Consider the following 12,302-nt stretch of genomic DNA (forward strand, 5'->3'; position numbering starts at 1 on the left):
TATTCTTTGACACTTTTGGCAGTTCATTAAGCAGAGTGAGAAACTCTTGAATTACCGTTTTAAATGACTTATATGGAAGAAAAATAAAATAATTTTTAAAAGCACAGCAGAAACAAATGCTTGTTTTCAACTCTTCCCAGTGGAATTCATCTGGTTTCTATTAATCAGAGCCTTCATAATTTTGTTGACATTTACACATATTTTTGCAGTGCGATTATGGGATAGTATTTTATGAACACACTGCATTTGCCTTGAAAATCATCACAATCATATCCTGATCAGGAAATAAATCAGGCAGAAGTACAGCACAAGAAAAAAAAACTGATTTAGAACCTACATTAAAGCCTCATACTACATCTATGATTTGTAGCCTTTCCTGTTAATGAATCTAAAAAAGAAAATCTACTACTCTCTATTAAAGTACCTGTAGGTAAATATCACTGTAAGACTTTATTATATGATGTGTTATGAATCACCTTTGATCACATCAAGCAAATAGGTAACGCTACACATGGTTGTCGTCCATTATTTCAGAGGAAATACTTAAAAATTAAAACAAATTAAACCTATCCCATCTTAAATTACTGGAGCAGCAGATAGAGCAGAACTGACAGGTTACAAACATTATTAATACTTAGGCTTGATTCATTTTGCTTTGGCATGCCATAACAGTCTGGATTAAATAGTTGTTTTAAATACTTGTATCTTCTGAAATTCAAAGCAACTTGTCAATGAAACATGCAATTTGTCAGTACTCTAATTATCTCTATGCTAAAATATAAATTAATAAATAGATCTCGATGTTAAATGTTTATCAGTATTTTTTTTGAGAAAATGGTATTAGTAATGAAAGTTGGATCAAATAATCAGAATCTGAGTAAGAAATGATTAATTCATGAGACAAATAGACAAAACATTTCTACTAATTAATAGAAACTGAACATCTTATTATATTATGGCTGTAAATCACTGTCTTTTTAGCTGGATATAGAAAATATTCAAGTGATTAAACACAAAAGTTCATGAGTTTATACCTTTCACGAAGGCATAAGAATATGACTGCATTTCCAAACTTTGGCATATGTTATATGCGGTTGACATGAACGCTTCCCAAAAGGTGTTGTTTTTCAAACCAACACCCTACTGTTATTTTCAAAAATAATATTCAGCTTCACTGGGACCAGGTTTTACATACATTCTTTTGTTTGTATGTGGTCAAATATGTATCTCATTTACATAGCAAGTAAAATCCAAAAATGTATTCAACTACTGCCCAAATTTTATTAGAGGATTTTTGGTGTGTCAATGGTTACTGGTTGAAGTATTTGAAAAAACACAATTCAACTATTACTGTGAAAGAAAAAAGTACATAGCACTGAGGAGCTTTCATAGCGCTCTTTGCAATAAATGTACAGCTATGAAATCAATTTATGGCGCGCAATTTTGATCACGGAAGAACTCTACATGAGGCAGAAAATTTATTATTGAAGCAAGATGCAAAGTTTAATTTCCCAAATACTATCTGGTATCTTAAAACACTGGGGAAGTAGCATCTGCACAAAAGTATTCATATCTCCAAAATAGCAGAAGTAATCTATAAAATAACAAATTGTACCAGCCAGGCTCAGTTCTACACTGAGAGATGCACAATATCTTTTTACTTCTGCTTATGCAAATTACCATCTTGCAGTGGGTAAACTCAAGCTAATGAAATAAGCTGATTATGACCACAAAGACTGCTTTACTGTCATAACATCCTCCTTTTAATTGCTTAATAGTCAAAAACAATGCTACCATGAATACCAGGCATATGTGAAGAAGTGGTATATGCATACAAATGGGATGCTTTTGGGGAGTTTCATATCACGTGTGCATGTCTGTAGACAGTCTGTACACATGCAGTGTTCCCAGACCACTCTGTCCCTTCTACACCCTCACACACTTCTTTCCAAGAAAGTTTTGGTTCTTGTTGTTTTTAGCATCTTTCCAACAGACATGTCTAATTTTACGAGTAAAAGCTGGAAATTTAGCATCCAATCCTCAGTCCACCCAAAAAGTTTCAGATATAGTTAAACCAGCTCTCTGCTTGCTTGTCTTCAAGTATACCAATACAAATATAGCTTATTTGAAAGCCATGTCAGGATTTCCCAGGGTTGATTATGCACCTCCCACAACGCCTGATCTGCAGTCCTTTTCAGTAATCTATAATATACAATTTGCTTTCAAAAGTTGTCTTGGCACATTCAGTATTTGATTCACAACAGAAACAGACACTGAAAAGACAACTGTAAGCTTACCATACTTTACACATATTTAGAAACAACAATTCAATTCTCTCTACATTGACAGAACAGCAGGTTACTTTAGATGATTCTCTGCAACTAGAAGTGAATGTTAGAAGTAAGACTTTCCACTTCTGCAATCTGGGCAGTTACAGCTTTTCCCCTAAGTTATATACTTATTAGCAAGGAATTGCCAAAAGAAGTTATGAGAAGAGGGAGACAATATTTCACAATGGATTAACAGCACAGCTTTGCGTCTGTAAGCAAAGACCCATGGTCTTCTCAGCTCAATTATGCTATAAAATATTTGCTAACTATCTGCAAATCTTAAACAAAGTAACTCCTATCTTTGAAACTGACACAGTGACACAAAATAGTTGAGTGCAAATCACTGCTGTTGCATTAACAGCAGAATGATAAATACCCATTACCACACCTAAAACATAAATGGATGACAAATGGTCTTTTATTATTGTCGTTGTTTTTGGTTGTTTGTTTCAAGAACATTTGCCTAAAAAACTCTGAAAAAGCATGTGATATGGTGGTGTGGGATTTCTGTATTAGGATTTTTTTTTTCATACACAGCACCTGAAGAAAAAGTATTCATTTTGATTCCAAAAATTGAGGGCTACAATGGTTGGAAATGCAGTTAAAATGGGAAAATGTTCCTGGATATTCCCACTGCCGTATTTGGTACCACAGGCAGAGGAAAAACTAAGGGTTGGCAATTACTGTGTTCATGACTCTTCCACCAGTGCTGCCAGTCAGTCTCTACAAACAAGTAACTCTCTTCTAGACATCTCCCCTTCCTCAAACTAGGTTCACAACAGTGGTACCTGTTAGTACCTACCCTGCAAGGAACCTTATTTCTTGTACTGTTGCTTGAGGAAAATTTAAATTGCATCTTACCCACAGGCTCTTAAATGTAATCAATACCTACTAACAGCATAGACTACCAGTCAAAGAGGGTTGACATATTTTCATTTGACCTTTATGAGCAAACCCTCTTAGCGATGACACTTCAGTGTTTAACATCAGCAGGTTGTTCCAACACTATTCATCTTTGGAGAAACTACAAGACCAACAAAATCAATGGTGAAAAGGACAGAATTTCATCCTTGAAGTGTGGATTAAAGAGTAGGCAATAAAAAGCTGCAACAACTAGGGTTTTCTAAGCACACAAACTACATTTACATATACCTCACCAAATATGCTATTACCAACGAGGCAAGCTGGCAGGGTACAAATTTAAAACACCTCACTTACAGAGTATCACTGCGATCACTCTTTCCCTGTATCAGTGTGACTCAAACATCTTACATAGGTTCTCAGTTCTCCAAGATATTTTGACACCACTGGGAGCTTTCTTGATTACAAACAGTTAATTCTATCCACTTATGTCTTTCATTGGAAGAGCCAAAATGTCAATAACTCTGTTTGTGGCATAACAGAGCAATTAATATTTGTGCAATAATGACATACTCAGTTGTTTGCATAGAGCTTTTTGCAAAGCATGAAACACCTGACAGATTTCAGCAGTAAACACTATGGCTATGAACCCTATGCACTGCAACAGATGGGAGAGAAAAGGTTAAGTGGAGGAAATTCAAATCTCCACTGATTCCTTGCACACATCTGCAAATGGCGAGTGCTGCAGAAGGAGCAAAGCACAGTCTGTGGGATCTGCACCGGAGCCGCTTTGCTTTGCCCAGGGAGACACGAGCAGCAGCTATTCATTGCCTGCTACCCTGCAGACTGAACAACAGACTCCACTGGTGTGCAGCTCAAGTATTCATCACTTGGCCAAGATGCAATTTATTAAAACATCAATTAAATTACACGATGTCCAATATGATGTGAATTTTACAGCGGTATCTAATGTTATGCTATGAGTTCTCTTTATTTCCACATTGAAAACCTCAAGGTAATCACAGGAAGAAAAATAACCAACCATATAATCAAATATTATCTTTTACAACCAGAAATAGATTGCATCCCTAAAGCTGAATTACCATGCATCTTATTCTGCATTATTTTGTGCAATTACTTCTTTGATTACCAGTGTGATAATGTTGAGATGAGTTTTCAACCTTTCAGCATTAAACCTTTATACACAAATATGTTTTGGAGAATAGTAAATGATTTAATAGTGCATCCATAATAGTAGCAGTAAAAATTGCATCAGTGCTATAACTGAGCTAATGGTGAATGTGATGGAAAGACAAGATAACAAAGGAGAAACAGTGCAGTAGAAATTGCTTTGCTTTGAGTCCAAATGGTAAAAGTAGCTTGAGAAGTCAAGGATCTCATGTGCAGTTAGTTTCCAAAAGGAAATATCTGAATATAATAAAAAGACATTAAGTAACACGAGTAAAAAGAAATGAAAAAAAACACCACAGGATTATTTCACCTATACTGTCATTCTTTAAAATTATCGCTATCAGGAGGCTTTCATAATTTTGGACAACTTGCTTGAGACGTTGTTCTTCTTCACTTCAGAAAAGTGTCTTAAAGAGCGTGAAATTCTTCATCTAGTGAGAGTAATTGGAAAGGTTCTTGAGCATGCAAGAAATATGAAATAAAGATGCCTGATTAGAGATGACAAATTGGATGCTGGATAGCAGTAATGAAAGCTACTGTAGATAATATGCACCAAAAAAATGTCTCTTATGTGATTTTCATATTAAAATGTAAAAAAAAAAAACCCTTTTCCTTTCATTACTTCTCTTAACATTTCCAATTGTCTCTACCACCTTATTTATTTTATGCAGTAGATCAAAGTCAGGGGCAAGCCTCTGTTCTGTTATAAATAATGCCATTAGTCTGAAGAGAGAAAAAAAATGAACAAGGCACAGACTGGTCAATGCTTAGGCTGGTTTTGAATATTGCTTCTTAATACTTCTGTTGAGAAGTCTGAAGACACGTTTTGCTATCACCAAACCTGTTGGAGGTTTGACTTCAATTTGGAATGACGTAATTCTTGCTGAAAAAACTATATGTAGCAATCTGTGTGTCTGCTTGGAGGGACAGAGATAGCAGAGGAAATGAGAGGTGTTTGCCAGCGATGTCGTCAAACCATTCAGCTACATCCCCAGTAACACTATTTTTTCCTAAATAAAAGGAAGAAAATGTTGTACGCATAGGGAACGATGCTGGTATTTGAGCTGCAGTCTCTGTACCACTCCCTGACTGTACCTTGTTCTTTCAAAGTGCACATGTCCTGTGCGCTGCTCACCTTTATGCAAGGATGCTCAGCAGCTGCTGGTTTAGATCAGTGCAATCCCTCCACTTTGCTCCCACGAACAATGTCCAGATCTTATTGTGTGTGATGACAGCAAGAAGCGCTTGCAGGTTAATGCTCTTCTCCCTTTATATAACAAGAATTAACATATGGTGCAAGTTGTTCCAGCGACTTTCAGGTCTCATATGGCCCGAAATGTCAGAATGCACTTCTTCTGCAGCAAATCTAAACCATAACGTCGCTGTGTCACCCGCTCCAGCTCGGCAGAAGCTCTGTGCGCTCACCTGCGGGCAGCAGGGCCAGCAGCCCGCGTGCAGCTCCACGTGTGTTAGCAGTGCGCGGCTGGCATGCTGCGGGGCTTCTACACAGCACAGCCGTCAGCATGTGAACACAACGCCATCTGATGTGGCGTTAATTTCTTCTAAAACTTCAGCTTTAAAGCACTGGATCATTATGATAACAGCAGGTAGGAGTAGGAACTACCCATAAAACACCGCTGAGCACCGCTGCTGCCTGGAGGCTGAAGTGTTGCATGCACTGGGTATGAGTTTGCCAGAAGCATCCCTAGTTAAACCCCACAGAAATTACTGGAATACTTTTGAAATCACATCGATGATCTAAACAAGTGAAAACATTGCATAATCCTTCCACCCACATATGTCAATTCACATGCTTGTCTTTTCTTCAGGTATTTATTTAAATAGGCATGAAAAGGAACAGTACACAGCTCCATTCTAATACCATTCAAATAAATGTACTGCTGGGATTTTAGAAGGAAAAAAATACTTGTACCTTTATATTAATCCTACTGAATGGCTGAAAAGGTAAAATTTTGCCATTCAAAGAAGCCAAGACTATAACGATGACTATTTTTCATCAATAAATTCAAGCACAAATTTGCACACATGAACTTCACGTGCTGATGCACATTACACCTGTGCCAGTGATACACAAGATAACTTCATTGCTACACGTTAGGAAAAAACTTCTGAAGAGTGGTTGGGCATGGAAACAGGCTGCCCAAGGAGGTGGCGGAGCCACTGTCTCTGGAGGTGCACAAGAGCCATGGAGATGTGGTTCCTGGGAATATGGTGAGGGGGCAATATTTGTGGTAGGTTGTCTGTTGGACTAGATGATCCTAGAGGTCTTTTCCAACCTTAATGATTCATGGATCAAGCAATGCTACTGAAATGCTGAGTGGAGTGGCACATCTCATTATCTCATTCCTGCTCAGTAGGATGGGAGCAAAATAATGAAAAGCAGATAAAAATGTATACTATTTTATTCTCTTCTCCTTCCCTTAACCCCTTTCCTTAGAATATCCCTGTCACACAGCATGCTGCACACAACCAGCAGCCCTTCAGCCCATCCTGACCACAGTTGTGGAGACCTAGCACATAGGTGTTGGCCACACATCTTCCATATAGATTATCACACTGCAATGTTCTCCTGCCCTCTGACAGAAACGACCAAAATAAATCCTCTTCCAAAGGGGATCAGTGATAGCAGCAGAGACTACTCTGGCACGTTCATTCCTCAAATGAAGCAATAAGAAAGTCTGCATTCCCTGTAGGAACCAGAGGCGGCTTGTTTGGATGGGAGCTGTACAAGGCAGGGAAATGCAATATCAGTAATACAGCGATGAGGGATTCCCTGAACTCCTGGAGCAGTGGAGAGGCTGAGCAGAGAAAGACTTCTTCGAAATCTTTGTCACAATTGCTCTGTTCACCAAATCATGTCACACTGTACCCAAACATCGCCTTCACTGAGGCAGCGTATTGTCTGACAAGATGTTCGTTAGAAATGAAGCTCCTGGTACTTAGACAATTTTGAAAATTGCAGCAGAAAGCTGCCTGGAGCTGCAGAGAACGCAGGAGCCATTTCTGATGCATTCTTCACGTGTTTTTAGAGATAAGGGGGGGGTCCTTCAAAGCAGTTAAGAATTTAGTTACGTCCCTTACAGGTGACCCAACAACCAAAAACCCATCCCAAGTCTGGGTTCAAATCTCTATGGGCTATAATGGGACTGTATGATTTTTACACAACATTTTTTACTACAATCCTTTGCTTTCATTGCAATGCATCAGCATAATGGTTGGCATTCTGCTTGATAGTACCCTATATGTGCACAGAATAAAAAACCTCGCATCATAATTCATGCACAGTAAAAAGCACACGAGTGCCCCACAATCCTAACTTGATTTAATACCTCAAAACAAGGGAACTTGTGTCATGAGTCAACAAGAGACATCAGCTGAAGATTTTCTCCTCTGGCACCCCAAAATCAATGAAAAATATCACACAAGATTCTTTTTTTCCTCAGCCAAATTAAATATTTCAGATTCTGCTCTCTTTTATTGTGGTTTTTTTTTCTCATATTCTCAGATAATAAATAAAAAATCCAGGAATAATATTTTGAGCTGAAACTTTTCAGGAAAATGTTGCTAATCACTGCAAAAAGCATTCCCTAGTCAAAGAAGACCTTTGCTGCGATAGAATATTTTTCTCCAGAAGCAAAGTCTAATTTTGTTCTCAGAATGATTCGTGGCACTTTTTTAAATAACTAGATATTTGACAACATTTGGCAAGCATTGCCTTTCCTGCCTGATACGGAGCAGGAAGTTGTTATTAATCTGGAACAATAACATCTAGCACCTTAAAGTCTGACACCTAAATTCATATGAACTTCTTGATATCAGCATTTCAGCGTACAGACCATTTACACTTGCTGCCTAAATCCGGATCTGACTGCAAGGGCAGTGAGGTTTCGAATCATCTGAGATTTTGGGAGGAAAAAAAAAAAAAAAGCTTGCTATGAACTGGAACCCCACAATGAAAAAAGCATCATAGGGTGAAGCCATTAAAAATATTATTTCTACAGCTTCAAAATAGCAAATTTAACTTTATTAAAAATGTAATAGAGCAAAACAAAAAGGGTATGTTGAACACCACAGGAAATTAAAATAGCTACTTTTACATACGCCTTTTTTTAAATAGGTTTTTTTTAATATTAAGACTGAAGAGCTCATTTTTGTGAGTATTCTCATAGAAAGTATGAGTATTCTTTTTTTTCAGTGTTCTAACTTGTGATAAATAGAAAAAATACTTATTTTTAATGTAATATCAATTAGTACTGATAATTAATCTGCAGAAAGATAATATTTTTGAGCAAAATAATAAACAGTTAAGCAAAAAAAGCATGTATTCTGTGTGTTACTGCCATAGAGAATTGAATTATAATGTTCACTCTGCCTTTAATGTCCCTTAATTCAGGTAAACAATATTGTCTACTTCGGTTTAGGTTTTTTTGACAACTTTGTCTTCTCTTTCAGAAATACATAGGACATAATCACAGAAATTAGCACTTGTTCGCATGAGATACTGTGGTATAAGACTCCCTTTATCATTTAATTCACTCGAATTGCCATGACTTACTGTTTTTAAACAAAAAGTGCTGGAACGCCCTTGGCACCATGAAGATGCATCCACGATTTCTCATGAAGATGTCAGAAGGACATGTCTCCACCAGAAATGAAAGAGCCTACAGGGAAATAAAAGGGAACAGAACTGAATTTCACACAAAGCTCTTTTGCTTTATCTGCTTTTCCCCTTCATATTCAGAGGTGACCATATAACCTTGCGATTAGATTGATCTCTGTCATTCACTGTATGTTTAAAATCTTTACAATTCTGATACAGAATTACTGCGCAGATGCTGCACTGTGATGGAGGTTAATAAAAAAGGAAAACACCGCCTGAAAACAGATGTTTGGATTTTGAAGCACAAATATAGCTGACTCTCAGCAGATAAACCCAGATTTCAGTCTAAGGGATAAGAGACCAACATTCCTCCTTTAATCTGATTTGGTATACTCACTAGTATTCAGATAAGATAAAAGCATAAAAGATCAAGGTTCTTTCTTTTGAATGATTAATCAGTGTTTTTTTTATTTTCTTCTACACACTCGGAGCATCTGTGTATCTAATAGAAGACAAATCTCATATATAACAGGGCTTCTAGGATTGACTACCAATTGCTTGCTTAAAAAATAAAGAGGTTGGCAACAGTTACGTGCAGAGTTGAGCTTTAACGAGCTTTCATGAAAATTCTACGAACTAATTAAAACCTACATGTAAATACACATCTTCAAAGTTCTGAAGAAGATATAGCTAATAGGTAGGAGTGGACCGCAACTATAAAGTTGTAGCTACTGTATTTCCCAGCACATAAGAGAAAACTAACCTTTAAAAGTAAATAATTAATTAAAATGATAATTAATAAACATGGTGCCAATGTTCTTATCAGTCTCCTTCACATAGAATATTTTTTTGCCACTAGCTACAGCAAAAAAAGCAATTAACAGCAATTATGTGATATGCAAGTGAATAACTTACGATGTCAACACTAACGAGTTTTCAACAACATAAATGCTGACCTTTAAAATAAGTAGAGTACACAGGACACCATCCAAAATGCACACAACTCCATCAAAACAGGCTGAGATTTGGGCAATGTGCTGGAAAATCAACTGAGGAGGCAAAAGCAATGGTTTGCTCATGGCCTGCAGGATGACTGAAACAAAAGTAAGTGCCTAAGAGACTTCCAACGTGAGTACATTAAATGAGGTTTCAGCTAATGAAAGAGGAGGAGCTGACTTAGTAGCACCTTAACAGATTTGCTTTTTAATGTTCAACAACTGTCATCTAATTTGCAAAATTATTACACAGAAAAGGACTACACCTCGAATTCCTAATTCGTGACACTGATAAATATAAAGACTATTAGTTAAATGTCTACTTGCTAAATGAACAATTAAGAATTGTATTTTACACTTCCAGCAATGTTTGAAACCCAGAAGACGCTGAGTTAAGTTGAAATGGGATCAGGGGCTGTCTTGCAATTTCTGTTATTCTATGAAAACAAGGAATCAATGTTAATTATTTAAGAACTTATATTCAAGCACCACCAATAGCATCGCTGCGTGCATAGGCGCGTATGCTAGAATAATTACAGTAAGACTGAACATTCTCCTTATTGCACAGGTTGTAGCAGACTGATATAAGATAATACCACAATATCTACAGTACTCTGCTTACTACACTGCTGTTTTATGGAAAGCAAACAGCGGGATTCTATGGACAGCCTACTGATACATTATTGATGCACTCCATAAGCTACAAGAAAAACAAGGAAGCTCTGAAGTTAAGTCAAGAGCGAATTTGGTTGGTTTATTCCAATAATTACATCTTCCTAACTTTTGTGCCATCTGTGCATATTGCACAGGAAAACCAACACAGATTAATAAAGCACCTACTGGAGTGGGGGCTCTCACAGCTTCTAGCTGCTGAGGATCCCCCCTGTCAGGCCTCCCATGCAGATGCATGCTCTGAATTTGCTTTTCCTCATGTTGGGATGCTGACATCTTTCTTGTGAGGATCTGCAGAGAGACACATAGCGAAAGTTTCATTTATTTTGCCAAATAAATGAGAAGTAAATCCACTGGCATTGGTATGGAGCTGATGACAGTCACCTACAGCTCGACAGTGAATAACTGAAGTGCTTTTGAATCAGGGCTCTGATTTTCTCAAGTATCAGTTCAGAAGCCTTTCTTCCCCACATCTGTTCCCGAGGAGGTGGCAGGTATGTCAGAAGTAGACACTCATGGACAAGATTGGACTCCCATATCACATTCCAAACACCAAAGAAAAGCAACACCCATAAAGCTCAGGGTTTCAGGAGCCTGAAAATGCTCTCCCAACTAACTTGCTACATAAAATGGAGAGAGAAGTGTATAGACTATGTTCTGTCCAGAAAAAAAATGGTAAAGTGTGGACAAAATCAGGGGGATGCTAACGGAGACCTGCTGCAGCACTCCTTCAAACACAGCTGTTGCCAGCATAGCTCCCAGGCAACCCCTTCAATCTATGCAGTTTTTTAGCTTGGCCATTTCTCTGGCTAACCTGCTTGTAATTAGGCATTTTTTGTGGATATCACATTTCCACGTCACTTTTTTTTTTTTTAATATGTTCCATATAATTTAATGAGGCTGCACTTTTTCCTTCACAAAAATAATAAGCCATGGCAGGCCTCACTGTTGTCAATATTATGGCAAGAAACCCTCAGCTCTTTTAAGGGGTGATGTGACATCCAGCAAGAATGCTCTTCTCCTAAATAGCTATCTACTACTCATGAACGATTAAACAGTGAGAATGGAGTACATAATCCTTCAAATCCTAACTGTACTTTCAGAAGAAAAATATATGGAGCACATCCACACTGCTTCAAATTAGTAAACTTACATATTTACTTTACAGAACCTGTTATTTAACATACTGTGCACTAGGCCAATACTGTTTAGAGTTGCACTTACGTGCACTGGAAGGAATAGCTAATGTGTATCATTCATAAACTGAAAATGTATTTAAACCTGTAACTTTCAAACCTATGAAAACTTGGTAAACAATTAACCAATCCTAAATACATACATACATTATCCTTAGTAAATTTTGTAACTGAATTAATTACATACTGTAATGGAAGATTACAAAAGAAATGATATACAGTTCATATACTCAGATGCAAGCAATTATATTGGCACTGTAAATCAAAGAACAGTCTAAAAAAAACTCAATTAAATCTTACATCCCGTTCTTCCTTTATATGGATTTCCAACATTAATTTTCAATTTTCATGTCTCTGTTTTAAGGAGTTTAATGAGGAATATTACCTACAAGCAGCTGCTGACATTGCATTTCCTTCAAAATATGTTTCAGCAAAG

General features: G+C 37.2%; 1 long non-coding RNA gene across 2 annotated transcripts in view; it reads right to left on the reverse strand.

Moving 5' to 3' along the window:
• Positions 1-12,302, reverse strand: part of LOC110404361 — a 143,925-nt gene that overhangs the window by 61,153 nt on the left and 70,470 nt on the right. For both annotated transcript variants that reach the window (XR_002442182.1, XR_002442183.1), the window contains exons 7-9: positions 10,839-10,961; positions 9,960-10,096; positions 8,959-9,064 (exon numbers count right to left, since the gene is read on the reverse strand). This is a non-coding gene — a long non-coding RNA (uncharacterized LOC110404361). The remainder of the gene's footprint in view (positions 1-8,958; positions 9,065-9,959; positions 10,097-10,838; positions 10,962-12,302) is intronic.

This window comes from Numida meleagris, chromosome 10 (genome assembly GCF_002078875.1).
Source record: "Numida meleagris isolate 19003 breed g44 Domestic line chromosome 10, NumMel1.0, whole genome shotgun sequence".
In the NCBI taxonomy this organism is placed as follows: Eukaryota; Metazoa; Chordata; class Aves; order Galliformes; family Numididae; genus Numida; species Numida meleagris.